This window comes from Buteo buteo, chromosome 10 (genome assembly GCF_964188355.1).
Source record: "Buteo buteo chromosome 10, bButBut1.hap1.1, whole genome shotgun sequence".
Taxonomy (NCBI): Eukaryota; Metazoa; Chordata; class Aves; order Accipitriformes; family Accipitridae; genus Buteo; species Buteo buteo.
Genome location: NC_134180.1, coordinates 40,708,114 through 40,723,150, shown reverse-complemented (window position 1 = coordinate 40,723,150; position 15,037 = coordinate 40,708,114). Strand labels below are relative to the sequence as shown.

The 15,037-nt window shown below is 45.8% G+C and overlaps 1 long non-coding RNA gene across 1 annotated transcript; it reads left to right on the top strand.

Moving 5' to 3' along the window:
- The first annotated feature begins 708 nt into the window (after nt 1–708).
- Nucleotides 709–5,411, top strand: LOC142035521 (uncharacterized). Its single transcript, XR_012651904.1, has 3 exons — nt 709–733; nt 1,660–1,780; nt 1,900–5,411. It is a non-coding gene; the product is annotated as an uncharacterized LOC142035521 (long non-coding RNA).
- Nucleotides 5,412–15,037: the final 9,626 nt, after the last annotated feature.

The window sequence follows — 15,037 nt, the reverse complement described above, 5'->3', positions numbered from 1 at the left end:
TGATACCTCATCAATCCCTGCGTTGAAAGGACTTCAATTAACTTTGAATCCCAGATAAGATGCTTCCAGGGCTGTGAGTGCTGGTGTCCAGTTCAGCTGGTCCAAGTGAGAAGACAATGCAAGCATCCTTGGGAGGACCTGGGCCCATAGAAAGCCAGTGTTGCAGCCACAGCCCCTGTAACAGCCCTGGAAAAGACCAGAAGAAATCAGAAGGCAGAGACTTGGTGCAAACAGAGTGAGCTATTTCAGGTTTACAAAGCTATAACAGAGGGCAGAATCGGGCTCACTGCCTCTGCATTATTTTCCCAGCCCATAGTTTTGAGGGAAATTAAAGTTTTGAATTAATCATTGACCTTTAGCTTTGAAGAAAAACAGAACTTCGGCATGAAATTGCCAAAAAATGAGAGCAACAATCTGTAATTGCTTAATTTCACTCCTAGAAACCCAGGTGCAGCCAGGCCTCTGCGGTACTTTGCACTGCGCAGAAGTGGGCTCTCCTCCAGGGAGTCTCAATCCAAGGCAGACAAAGAAAACACGGAGAAAAACAGGCACCTGGCAGAGAAGTGCCAAGCCACTCACAACGGGACACGGGAGATGCCCCTTCCGTGCCCTGCGCATTGCGCTGTGACACCTTTCAAATAATAAATCCCCTCCGCCCAGCAAGATGCACAGACCTGATGTTGTTCCCCTCAGTGCAGAGCAGAGGGTCGCATCCTGCTGCCCGTCGGCCATGGTGAGCGTTCTCGAGAGCTGCCCAGCCATCCCGCACGGACCCGGAGCCGGGAACAGAGTCTGGGTTATAGGCTCCTGTAGTCTAAATTGTTAAATGCATCAATATGATGGAGATTTCCACTTAAGGTAGATTTTTTTTTTTTTTTTTAAATTCCTGTTCACCAAGTTTTATATTTCTGGGGCCTTTAGGCAAATTAAATAAAAATCTTTATCCAAAAAAATCTCCCTTTTCACTTCTGAAAGTGAAAATTTTCTTTACAAAGATGAAGAATTTGCAGACCCACTTGGTAAAATCCAAAAGTTCCACTTGGACCCTCACTTTTTATGTTTTATATTTGTTTTTTAAAGATCTCTGCATTGGTGTAGAACGATTTAAAATTCCTCTGGCAAAGTGCAGTTTTATTGCTCCAGAGCTAGCATAAAGCTGAATGGGTAGCTGTATTTCAAGCAAGGAGCTGTGGGAGAGTGCAGCTTGCAAATGGCAATAGAGCCCAGAAATTGAACTCTAGCCTTTCTATTCAGTGCTCTTTTTATTATTAAGTCACAGAATAAGTAAAATGTTACGGGGACACTTTAAATCTACACTTGTTTGTACAGCATCTGATGAATATGTGATGGGGAAAGAAAATGAAAAATGTGGGGATGCTGAAAATAAGCAAAAGATTGGATGTTGAAGAATCAAGTATGGTAAATTATGGGACACAGTTAAATCTGTAATTCTAACCTGAAACAGAGGAACACGGCTCTGGTGCACTCTTATGGTTGTGAGGTGTCTTTGGGGTAGGTGCCCTCTGCTTGGTGGCTCAGAGGATGGGACATCTCTGTGGCGTGGCAGGAGACAGCAATGGCCAGAAGCTGCCTCAGCTGTAGCAAAAAATGTTATTTTAAGATCTGAAGATCCCTTTTGTTTTGATTTTTTTTTTTCAGACTTGAAATAAAATGGTCCAGAACTGAATTGCACAAGACTTTTTATCGTGCTCATGAAAATGCTGGCACAGGTGGCAGAGACAGGCGAGAGCGTGGAGCTGTCATTCACACCAGCGTCAAGGTAGGATCTGAAAGGGGTTTGGGTGGACGATGCCTGCAGGCTGCCTCTTAATGGTATGAAGCCTAAGTGTCTGGTTGATGCATCTAATTTAGACTAATGAGTCTTGCTTTGTTTTTAAGGGCCGAGAAGTTTCAGCTAGAGCTGGCTAAGGTTCACCTGCAGGACTACAGTTTAGTGCAGGTGGATCCTGCTACAACAATGATTTTATTCTTTTTTATTACGGCTCTTACAGCTGTCGTTTTAACAAGGCACACACTGAATTCAGTTCAGAGGAGAGATCTGGATGTCCTCTGCCCCTGCACACAAGCTAGGCCAGGGGAAGGCTTTTCTCCACGGACATTCCTGAGGCTACAGATCCCTGAGGACCTTCCTCCATGATACTTCTCATTACCAATGCTGGTTGCAGCCATGGAGGAATGAGAGGGCAGAAACCCATCCAGGCTGCTCCCGTGCTGGGATGAGACCCCATTGCCTGTTCCTTCCGCTGTAAGACGGTGCAGGTGACCCATCACCAACATTTAGACATTGTTTCCCCTTAGGATCCAGCCTTGCTGAGTGTTTTGGGTAAGTATCCCTATCCGGACAGATGTTAGCATCTCCCAGCATGGAGAAAGCAGTAAGAGGCAAGGGAGCACGGCCACTTTTCCAGGCAAGGACGATGGACAACCACCCCTAACACTGATACCATGGAGGCTGTAATTTTAAGCAGCAATCTGCAATTTTGGTGTCCTTAGTTGTGCTTTTCTAACCCCAGATAGGAGATAAGAAATAAGAATAATAAGCAATAAGAAAACCACATCCAAGGGATGGGGAAAGCAAGGTGTACACAAGACCCATGGGTGGCAGAGGTACTCATCCACAAACCTGCCCTGCGGAGCAAGAAGGGAGCCAGCTCTGCCTTTTTGCCAAAAACAGAAATCAAGGGAAAGGAACCATAACACACGATGGCTATCTGCTCCTTAGGTTTGCCTTTCAGTAGTGCAGTTGGGTTTTTGATGCAATTTGTTTCTCGTGCTTGTGGATGTGTAATATGAGGCAGAGCACTCATTATTGGGAAGCCACAACTGATAGATGAATAACACGGTTGGGTGCCAATGTTAGCGTTGGCCCTGCATAACTATCATGTTGGTAACCTGCATTAATTGCTCATGGCAAAACCTATGGAGTGGTTTTCCTTAGCAACTACTTTGTAATTACAGAGTGAGTCCAACAAAAGCAGTAGTAAAGTATAATTATGTAGTTACTTTTTTTACAGTTACCAGGTCATTCTTGGAGATAGATATATATATATATATATATAATTAATGTGTTGCTGCTGTGTGCTGGGTGGCTGGGAGAAGCTTGACTTTGGAACATGAAGTAGCTGCAATTTCCTCTGTTGCTGGTGTTTTAGGAGGGGCAAGAGCCTCTGCTTATCCTTCTTGGCTGGGAGAAAGCATTGCTTTGTCCCCTGATTTTTGGCTGTGGTGCTCTGGACAGTTCTTGGCACACCTCTGTCACCTCCTTCCATCTGATGGCATCTTTGCTTCTTGCCTGCCCCATGTCTGTGGGGCTGAAGTGTTTCTGGTTGTCCTGCAGGGATTTTAGCCAAAGACCGTGGCACAAAGTGCTCTTAACACACTAGGCAGCACCGGGGAAGATGAGTATGAGAACAGAAAACTGCTGCTAATACAGCAGTAATTTTTAAAGACAAAATGCAGAATGGATACAGTGGCTCTTCTTTGGTCTTGTGCTGACTCTTCTGCATTGTGCGTGATGTGTAGAGAAGACTGGGGGGTTTTTTAATTGAAGGAAAACAAAATTTCTGTGCAAACTTAAATTTTCCACATGAAAATCTTAGGTTTGCTACCAGAACATCTGATGGAGTTAATCACAACACAACATTGTGTTCTGGGTTGGTTTGGGAACACACTGATGTGCCAAAGTCCAGCAGCCTCAGCTGGATGCCCTAATCTGAGAACATCACGGTGCCCCATTGTGTGTCCCATCAAACATAAACAGTTGCGACTTGATTTTTCTTCTGTAAAAAAAAATGCAGTATTTCAGCACTTGGCTGAAAACAAACACCAGTTAATGTTCTTTATGTCTATTAAATAGGAAATCAGTGAATAAGAATGAGAGTGTGAAAAATGCTCTTTAATAATTTGGGATTTTGTTGACAATAACATAGATCTTTGCCCCGAAATTTGAAATTCAAGCAACTAGCCAACTTATGCAATATTTAGAAAACGTGTGATCTTCTGATTATTCCAGTGGAAGATGTTTAGGAATTCACAGAGCAGTCTCTGTGGTGAGTTTAGTTGTAGGGATTCGCTCATGCATCTGCTTAGGTCCCGTTGATGCTGTAAAACCTAAATCCCATTCCTAAAGAGCAGTGCTTTCCCAGGTGAGGATTCAGGTTGGAAAAGTGCTTCCCTGTTTGGTCCGTTTCAAGCCTTTCTCACCACTCATCCTGTAGTGGGATGGATGTCCAGGGGGAGGGAGTCATTTCCCCAGACATCTCCTGTTCCCTGCAGCTGGATCCAGTCTTGGTTGTGAGTTGGGCACAGCCCTCACGGTTTAGGAAAATGATCCTGTAAACCCAGAACACGGCTGATTTCAGGCTATTAGAATTTTGGCTCTCAAAGCCTTGGTCCCCCCCTTCTGCTCTCTGCTCAAACCCTGGCAGGTGGGTTTGTGGCTGCCTAATGTGAGTTTACTCCTTGTGCAAATCTGGAGTATGGCTGAATCCTGCAGAACTGTTCCACCGTGTATTGGTTTTATGTGGCAAGGTTTTGGTAGCGGGGGGGGCTACAGGGGTGGCTTCTGTAAGAAGCTGCTGGAAGCTTCCCCTGTGTTTGAGAGAGAGCGAGCCCATACCAGCCGGCTCTAAGACGGACCCGCCGCTGGCCAAGGCCGAGCCAATCAGTGATAGTGGTAACGCCTCTGTGATAACATTTTTAAGAAGGAAAAAAAGTTGGGACAGTGAGAAACAGCCACCGGAGAGAGGAGGGAGAACATGTAAGAGAAACAAGCCTGCGGACACCAAGGTCAGTGAAGAAGGAGGGGGAGGAGATGCTCCAGGCGCCGGAGCGAAGATTCCCCTGCAGCCCGTGGAGGACCCCACGCCGGAGCAGGTGGGTTCCCGAAGGAGGCTGTGACCCCGTGGGAACCCTGCGCTGGAGCAGGTTCCTGGCAGGACCTGCGGATCTGTGGAGAGAGGAGCCCACGGAGCAGGTTTTCTGGCAGGACTTGTGACCCCGTGGGGGACCCGTGCTGGAGCAGTGTGCTCCTGAAGGACTGCACACCGTGGAAAGGACCCATACTGGAGCAGTTCGTGAAGAACTGCAGCCCGTGGGAATGGCCCACGTTGGAGACGTTCATGGAGGACTGTCTCCCGTGAGTGGGACCCCACGCTGGAGCGGGGGAAGAGTGTGATCAGCCCTCGCCCTGAGGAGGTGAAGCAGAAGAAAATAACGTGTGATGACCGTAAACCCCATCCCTGTCCCCCTTGTGCTGCTGGGGGGGCTTGGTGGAGAAATCCGGGAGTGAAATTGTGCCCGGGAAGAAGGGAGGGGTGGTGGGGAGGTGTTCTGAGATTTCGTTTTACTTCTCATTACCTTACTCTGGCTGATTTGTAATAAATTGAGCTAATTTTCCCTAAGCTGAGTCTGTTTTGCCCATGACGGTAATTAGTGAATGATCTCTCCTGTCCTTATCTCGACCCGCAAGCTTTTTGTTATATTTTTCTCTCCCCTGTCCAGCTGAGGATGGGGGAGTGATAGAACGGCTTTGGTGGGCACCTGGCATCTAGCCAGGGTCAACCCATCTCACACCGTTTGACCAGGCTATGTTGGGTAGGACACTTGCTGCTGTCTCTCTACAGTGTTTTCAATGATTTTCAAAGGACAATTGACTTTTCCTAAATTTAAAATTTATTTCTATGGAAACTGTGAGGCTAGAAGAATGATTTGAAAAAGTTTAATACCTAATGGCAGCCAAGATAATGGCAATAGACAGACGTACAATGATGCATGGGATGTCCCCATCATCCTAAACAATTGAGCTGCAGGTGTAGGCAGGTAGAACAGAGGATATATCCAGTATTCAGGGCTCAGCCTGCACGCCCTGTGCACCCCTTGCACGGTGCTTAACAGCCTGTTGTGCTCCCTGGGACCATGGGCAGTCACGGCCGCCGGTGCTGGGAAGCAACTTGGGCAAATTGGAAGCAGGGAATTGAAATGAGATGTGATAAAAGCACACAGAGGAGTAAAGCCTGCGCAGCTCGCTCGGTGCAAACTGCAGCTTGCCCTTGTCTGGGTGCAGAGGTCGGCGGTGGTGCAGCGCTTCCACAGCAGCGCCTGCACGGAGGCTATTTCCGACTCCCATAAAAATCTTTATGTCTCTGTGATCAGGATTCGGTGATGCAAATATGCTGTGTCAAAGGAAGATGCCGCTGTAAATGAATTAGTACAAGAAGAACTTCTTGTTTAAGAAGTGCTGACTCTGCACTCTCCCCTATGCCCTCGCTTTGAAAATTGAAGTCTGGGTTTGCTGCTTGCTATGATCTATATTTAGATACTTGTAAATGAAGTTTTGCAGTCACGTGGCTGCATTCTTGTACGGCTTCATGAAGCTGTTTTTTCACATTACAGAGATTTATACGTTTGCGTTTACATATTGCAGGTGTTTCCATAAAAGCTAGGGGTAGCCACATTAAGGAGGATGGCCTGAAAGAAAACCAAGAAGTGTTTAAAATTATACTGAGCACACCTAAAGACATTGTCCTGGGGCAACAGATGAAGTCACTGCAGAAATGAGGCGGTTGCAGACAGGTAAGATTGATGGATGTAGGCTTTTCGGGAGCACCTCCTCCAACCAGAGGGTTGAGTCATGCAAGGGGACAGCATCCCTTTCGGGATGTGTCTCGTGCGATGCTCCCAATAAGCTGCTGAGCCCCTAGCAGAATATTTCAAAATGTCAGAGAGTGCTGCAGTGCTGAGCTCATGCTATGTAAATGATAGTCTGATGAATTATGTGCTGTACACACTACACACAAATCCTGTCCCAACCAGCCCTGGAAGAGGAGATAGCATTCTTGCCGGTGTGTCCTCTGCTCCAGGAGCCTTGCCAGGAGGACACACTATAATTCACGCTCTGCTGATGCTTTGTAAAAGTTGCAGCCTGTACCTTGGCTGCTGTGCTGCTGACCCTAGCATCCATGTCACCCACTGTCCCCTCCGAGCCCGGTGGTTGACCGCATCCCTCTGTGCCTCTCCTGGGAAGACTAATGTGTCAGCTAGCCCTCCGGCCGGCACGGGGAGTGCGGGCAGAGAGTCCCCTCAGCACGGCATTACACAAAAAGGTCATGGCTCTCCCTGCTTTCAGGATACACCCAGAGCTGGCTTCACCCCAGCTTTGCCCTCCTGACTGCAGAAGCCTGACAAAGGAAACAAGGTAGTAATTCATAGGGCTTCTCCTTAACTCAAGAACCCCTCCAATCTCTGCTGAGTATAGCTGTCAAAAGCAGAGGTTATCAGCACTTAATTTAACCTGGTTCAGGACTCGCCGTAAAGCTGTAATGCAGCACCTTCCACAAGGCAGTGCCTGGGAAAAAGGAGGTTTCCCAGAGGGAGGGGGCAGGCTGACAGTATGGGATGATAGGGGAATTTCACAGGAAACTAAAATACTTCTGGAACATTGAGGGGAGAAGGCAGAAGTTTGGGGCAGAATGGTGAGAAAGAGTTTGGCTGTGGGGGAAGAGTGTTCTTTTCCACTCCCCATCCCTTTTTCCATGGTGTGCTGGAAGCTTGGAACAAGGAGGACCCCGTGCAAACCCCATCCTCTGGACAGGGCAAGGCAAGGTGCAATGCGGGGTTAGGAGGGTGGCCAGCTGGGTAACCGGGGCCAGGAGCAGCCAGGAGGGTGGGTGCCCAGGTCAGCACACCCAGAGGTGCCAACCTGCCCTTTTTTTTCGAGGCTTCTGCCTTTTTGGGAAGCTTGTTGGGGACCTAAAAATCTCCAATTTCCTGCTGCCACAGACAAGGCTGGGTGCTGGCCCAAATGTGGGTCAAGACTGACACCCTGTGGACAAGTTATTCTCCTCCGTAACTCCTCCAGGATTTCTCTCCTGATGCCTTTTTTTTTTTTTTTAACTTCTGGCTTTATCCCCCCAACCCCGGCTCTTCGCTTGCAAAACCCTCCTCAAGCCAGCAAGGACCAGCGTTTCTCAACGCCCTTAAAAGCCAAGGGCTGAGAAAAGAGCCCCTAAATCCCAATTCCGCGCGCTCCCCTCCCTTTTTTGTGTTCCTTTTTGCCTTTTTTCCCCCGTTTTTATTCTCGGTGTCACCCGTGCAGCCCCGTCGCGGCTCACCCCGGCTCCTCCGCCGCCCAGCTCAGCAGCTGGAGCCGGGGGCACTCCCGGGGCTCGTAAATCTACCGGCTGCTCGCAAAATTTGGCAAGTATGAACCCAGGCTGTCTGTTAAACCGGGAGAGAAACTGCGTGGGCTTTCCCCCCGCAAGCCCTCCCCATCCTTCGCGGTTCCCCCAGCAGCCCACCCCCCAGCCCCAGGTGGGAAGATTCCTGCCCGAGCATGAAAACTCCTAAAAAAAAAAAAAAAAAAAGAATTACAAGGACTGCTTCCCTTCTGGTCACTATGATGGTCCCTTCCCAATCTCGGACCCTTTGGGGTTGCACCATGCTGTCGTGATGCTCTTGGTGTTAACTCCAAAAAGCAAAATGTGGTGTCCAAGAGCAGGCTGATTGACACCAGCTGACGACCTGGAGAGGGTACAGCTCTATTTTAAGCAACAAATAATTCAGTTTTATATTGGTGAGAAATTCCTCATCACTCATTTAATTATGCAGGTCTAAAAGAAACCATAACGTTTTGGCACGCCTGAGTGCTAGGAGTGGGAAAGAGGGGGGTGTCAAAATCCTTCCAAGAGTTTATGTCCTTTCTTACCCCCGGCAGTTTAACCCTGCCAAGTCTGCACAGACCTATATATATACATATATCCAAAAGCAGAGACTGGATGGAGATTCCTTAATACCCGCAAAAGAACCAAATACAAAGGCAGTAATTTTTTCCAATGACATTTATATGCCGCCATTAACTCTACTTTAGCTGGTATAGTTTAGGGCTTTCAGAGAACATAACTTCAGCTACACCAACTACCATATGTTTTTGCTGAGAGGAGATGCAGGTTTTGCCTGGACAGCCTATGCAGATTCTCTGCCTTTTCTGTTGCATGCAAAATCTTGAAGAGGAAGAAGTGTCCTAGAGCAAAAAGTCATTTTTTTATGCCCTTATGCCATTTCCAACAATCTAGGCCTGAGCATGCATCCTTGCCAGATGAAAAGAAAGAGATCAGCTCTCTTAGTCCAGGACTGGGTTGCTGTAGAACAAGATTAGGTCAAAAAAATTGAAGGAGTGTGTATTTTTCCAACCATATTAATGACCTACCATGTGTTGTACTCTAGCCCTTAAAATTAGGAGGCTGCACCTGAGCAGCTATCAGAAGTGCTCAGGAGGCATCAGAAAAAGAAAAGTAGAAAAACTTCAACAAATCTGCCTCATCCTGGGAACTTCCTAGTGAATATCAGAAATGGGAAGATCCACCAGGCAAAGACTGTGGGCCAAGAAGCTGCTGTGGCTGAAGAGTAGGTTGGTTGGTTGGGTTGACTTCACCAAACAAAAAATGAAGGTTGTGGCAATGCTGCTGGGCTGTGGAAAACAGGGGTTAGGGACTCCAAAATGAGCTCAGGAAGCCATGTACCATCTCCAAGATGTGGCAAAGCTGAAAAATTCCCTCTTCTCTTTTGAGAGCCAAGGCTACATCTTGGTGGGAAACACTTCATCCCAAGTCCTGCCTCCTCAGTTCAGTTAGGCCACCCTGCCTACAGAAAGGCGTCTTCTTGTGTCCTTTTGCACGGTGGGATGATACAGCTGTGTGCCATGGACTTGGTGATATTGTTCACCCCAGAACTACAATTCACAGGAAATCTATTGCTTATGGTCTTCATCATTGTATTGGATGGTCTTGCTAAAGATGTGCAGCCCCAAGTCCACCTGGCACCAGGGGCTCGGGGGGGGGGGGACAGTGCAACAGCCCAGCTACAACAGCTCTTGGCAGAGTTAGAAACAGGGTCAGGCCATAATGGTCCATTTTGGAATTTAAATTTGGTCGATTTGAGGTAAATAAAATAACTGTGCTGCCTAGTTTCCAAAGGATCGTTTACTTTTTCAGAAAGTAGAGTATGTTTTGGAAAGCACACAGGCATCTCTCAGGATGAACGGCTCCGTGTGCAACAATCAAGTTATTACCTTTTAATTAACAAAGCTTTACAAAGAATTTCAGTTCAGAATTACTAAACAAAGAAACTATACAAGCCCCAGATGAGATCTAAACAGTTTCCACAAGACATTAAAAAAGAGAAAAATACTGGGCCACATGTTTTTTCTTACGTCTCTTGAGTCCATTTATTCCAGACATCTGACATGCAATTCAAATTTCCAATAGTTTTAGGTAACCATGTCCAATTTAGAAACCGCAGCCTTCAGCTAAGCCTACCTACCTCCCAAATCAGTCCGGAAAACCAGAGCACTTGCTGATACCCTGCATTTTCAGATTTGCAGAGCTTTGTTATGTGTGTGCCATATATATTTGTGTTGAGTTTTCTGGCTCCGTGCAATCCATTTAGACATATTTCATAGACCTGTAGTCAGTGGTCACAGTCAGATAAATTATAGTTCCTAATGGAGAGCCTGTTTGTGCTTTCAAAGAGTAAAACCGCTATAAAATTGATCTCCTCTTTTGAAATGCCTTTGATGGCAGTTGTCGTATGGCAGTTCGGATGAGACGGAAGCAAAGGGCTCCCTGTGGATGAAGAACTAATGAGCTTTACTTCTGGCTCTGAGACTTGAGCTGATTTCTTAACCTTTCTGTGCCTGAGTGTTTGTATCTTAAACGTGGAGATTAAACAGGGTCTTCATGAGGGACAAAGCCAAACCATGGTGGAAATCCCCAGTTCAGATACGGGCAAATAATGTCTTGCTCTGTGCCCTTTCCTAATTCCCTGCAGAAGCCTCCTTGATGAGGATTTAATGACATTTGGGAGGAGCCAGGTAAGGCAGAGGATGCATTAGGTGCTGGTTTCCCTGCCACCCTTCTCAGCTTACTCCCTAAAACCTGGGTCATCCAGCTCCACAGAGCCCAGCGCCCTGGTCAAGCTTGTATGGTGTCATTCCTGCAGAAGTTGGCATCGAACATCCTCTCTTCCAGGGCCCCAAGGAAATACTCGATGGTCAGACGTTAATTCCAAGAGAGCTTGGCTGAACAAAAATTATGGAACAGATTCTCTGCTGCTAAACCGCAAAGTCAGAAGAGACTTCGTCAGCCTTCAGCAGTGAATCCCATTTGGCTGGTAAGTGGCCATTGCTTTAGCCTGTAATCTCTCATTCGTCTCGTCTATTTTTATATTTCCAGCTCTCTTTCCAGTGGGAGTGCTTGTACACAGTCACAAACTCTTCTACTGAGGAAAAAAATAGGATTTGAATCAAATTTATTGCTGTTAATTTCTTTCAAATGAATCATGAATCAGAGGGGGCAGCTAGTGGTGGTAAAATGTCTGTTCATCCGCAGCGTAAATGCAACCTCTGACACCAGTGATAAGGGAAAAGGCCAAGAGTGGAGCTGGTCCTTGGTAGGGTTTAGGGACTGGGAACATGGAAAAGCAAAGGGGAGAGTTGGAAAAGTCGTTTGAACCATTTTGCTATCCCTTATAGTTTTCCTGAGCATCTCCCCCATTCTCCTTCATGCAGAGGTGACCTGACCAGAATCTATATCCTTCCTTAAAAATAAAAAGGAATAAAAGAGAGAATAGAATGAATCAAGACATTCTCAGCTGGTGCCCGGTTTGAGGTGATATTTAAGTCCTTCAAAACCAGCGGTGCCAATTGCCACAGCCCCCTTGACTTGGGAGGACTTGTCCTGATTTTAAAGACAGTTGTCGGCAGAATGCAATGCATTCTTCAAAAAACAAGTGGCCACATTATGTCCCCCAGCGGGAACACAACAACAGACTTTCTTCAGCCTCGTTCTTCTATATATACAAGGGCTGAGAAGTAAAGAGGGAAATGCTGAGTCTGCTAAAAACTGTTCAGATTCTTGTGGGTGCTTTGGAGGAGCTGGTATACAATTATGAGGCCATTCTCTCTGCTGGCAAATTAACAGCTTAGAAAAATTACAACGGGGGGAAAAAAGAAAAAAGACATGGAAATTCTGTTAATGAAACAGAACAATGAAAATCAAAGCTAAAGATGGAAGGAACTGAGTGGGCCCCATCCAGTTCATTGCCTGCTAGGCTGGATTTCTGCCTATAGTAATTTATGCCATAGCCTTGGAAGTGAAAACAGATTTCATTTACTACTGAACAGTACTACTCTGTGTAGACAGAGTTCATGGCCTCACAGCGTTTCTGAGAAGGTAGTGTGGGATTATTGCTCCCACTTTGCAGATGGGCATGGTAATGCTGCTTGAATTCTTAAATTTAGGCTCTGGCGACGGGGAATCTGAATTAAGACTTGAGCGTCTAAGGTCTGTCCCTGGTCTCCTGCTGTCACATTGCCTGGCCACCGTAGGGAGTGTTGAGATCGTAGAGGTCCCAGTTAAGACTGGTGTTCATGTGTGCAAGACTCTGCACAAAGATCATCCTTTGTCCCAGGGATTTATCCCTCAAGGGTTTGATGGCAGAATTGGACGTAAGATGCTCATCCGATAGGCAAAAATCAACTTTCAGCTTTAACTACACCTTAAGGGGGAAAAGTAATCTGAAACTTTTGGCTTGCTTTTCTTTTTCACTAGTCTGACTAGTACCAAGGAGAGCCCAAAGCCACAGCCTGCCCTACTGACTAGCATCAAGACGGCGGATGGCGAGTCCCTGCTTGCTCACATTGCCACTGCTGCCACAGGCACAACCTTCTTTGGAGAGCTTTGGCTGTAAGAAATGCACACGTCCTGATGCAAAATAGCAGAAAGCAGGTAAAATTAGCATTTGGAGAAAAGTTCCTATGGAAAAAACTATACATTCCCCGAGAGCCAAATGAAAAAAAAAAAACAAAAAAACCAACCCTCAAACCCAAGCTTGCAGAGTCTGCTGTAATTTATGATATACCATATGAATCTAACTATAGAACTTCATTTAAAAATTTTATAAAGACTGTAAATCTACGCTGAAATGTTCTAGGGACAATCTGCTGGCAGAAACCCACACTCTGCAGACTGACCTATGGGAGAACCAGTTTGTCGAGGGCTTGATCCGAAGCCCACTGAAGACAATGGAAATACTCTCATTGACGTCAGTGGCCTTTAGATCAAAAAGCCCCCAAAGCCCAGCATGGAAAAACAAGTAGTAAGGAGAAGCAAACTGCTCTAATCAATAGATGCTGCTGTATGAAGGTCTTTAACAATAGCTTAATGGGCCATGATGAGCTGCTTTGGACACTTATTTTGTATTGTATGTATCTTATAATCTTTCTCCTGAAACTTTTAATGGAATTTCATCTCACTGGAGAATTTGGGAGAACATCTGCTGCAAATGATGGGTAAAGACATAAGCTGTTGTGGGTGGGGTGAGCCTCAGGAGGTTCACAGTTTGGGTTTGGCTTCTGCTTCAGATTCTTATCTGAACTATACAGATCTCCTGTGGCTGCAAAAATTGGACTGGAAATCACAAGAGTACGAGACTTCTTGTGAGATTTCCAGCACTTTTCTTATGGTTTTGACTGAACACCAGATGTGGAAAAAATATTTAACAAAACTGGATGCAGTTTTTTCATGTCTGGTTCTAAAAAGGGATGAAGGTTCAGGAATCTAATTTTATCCTTTCCAGTTTCACTTCTTGGTAAGATTCAGTTGTAGTTTAAAAAAAAAAAAATGCAATTTAAACCCAAAATGTAGCTATTGCAACCAGTCCCTGAAGAATCATTCAAGTAGATGAAACTCTAAATATTACATTGATCATGAACAAAATTAAAACCTTATGCTTTTGGCAAGTGGAGTGCAAAGAATGAACAGGGTGAATGGTGACCATCAGGAAACATCCACTAATATTCTTTCCCTTCAAAGATTATTTTTATTTGCTTTCCATGCAAGCATATTCGCATTTTTGACCCTTTCCTGCCTGCTTCCACCAAACAACCAGGCTCTTAGGCTTTGCCTAGCACAAATATTTTTAAGAATACTTGAGCAGTCGTGCTTGCCACGTGGAAATTTTAAATTTTACACCTGACCGCAAAATTTCCTATTCATCTAATAGGCTTTGCAGGCTGCTTACACAAGCCTACGTTACCTTTTGGGTGTAATGCCAGTACTGGGATGCTGAGTCACTAACCAATGGCAAGTTCTTCTAATCCATACATTCCGTATGTTCTTTGCGGACAACTCACAGCTAGAAAAGAGGGTCACTTTATTAGGTGGTTTAGTCTAGTTGTATCACCTACTCATGCTTGCTTTTAAACTGCTGGTCTTTCATCAGAGCGGGAAAGAAAAAGGGTTTTTTGAAGCCGAATAGCGAAGATAGGTTAGGGGAGCTCTTAAGTCACAGGCAGATTTCATGACACGTGTAGGCATCTTTGGGTGATGGAAACTGGCCTGAAGTGAAGTGAATGACGTATCTCGAAAGATTTGGATCACAAATGTTGGGAGCAAAGCTGAGCAACAGAAAATCAAACAAATCGAAAGAGGAAAAAAAGTTTTAAAATGGCTGGGTGGGCGCCGACGTCACTCACTCGAGTATTTTATCACTCCTGATTGCCTCTGAAATTTTTGGTTTCAGTTTCGGACAGCAAGTTTGTCCCTGTGGGGTACGTAAAGGCCAGGCTGAATGGAAACTGAGCTGGCATATCTTTTAAACTCCTCCTTTGGTGTGTAGTCTCACATATAAATCAAACGTGATCCATGAAAAGGCAAAATATTATCTCATCCAGAAGCTGTGGAGCAGTGACCCGTAGCTCCAGCACCCGAGGACACTGTCTAGAACTCACCATGTCTTGTCATTTCACTTAATTTCTGGCAATATGGGGATGTTTTCTTCAAAGGTCTAGAGCCAAGCCTTCTGTGAACCTCCACTCCCATTTAACAAACAGCAAATAAACCAACTGATAATGGCAAGAAACAGCTCCGAAGCCTGGACACCGGCGCTGGAAAAGGACGGGGAAGAAAAACCCCGGGGTTTGTTTTTAATCCTATTAATTTGGGAGGTAAGGAGGGGCTCT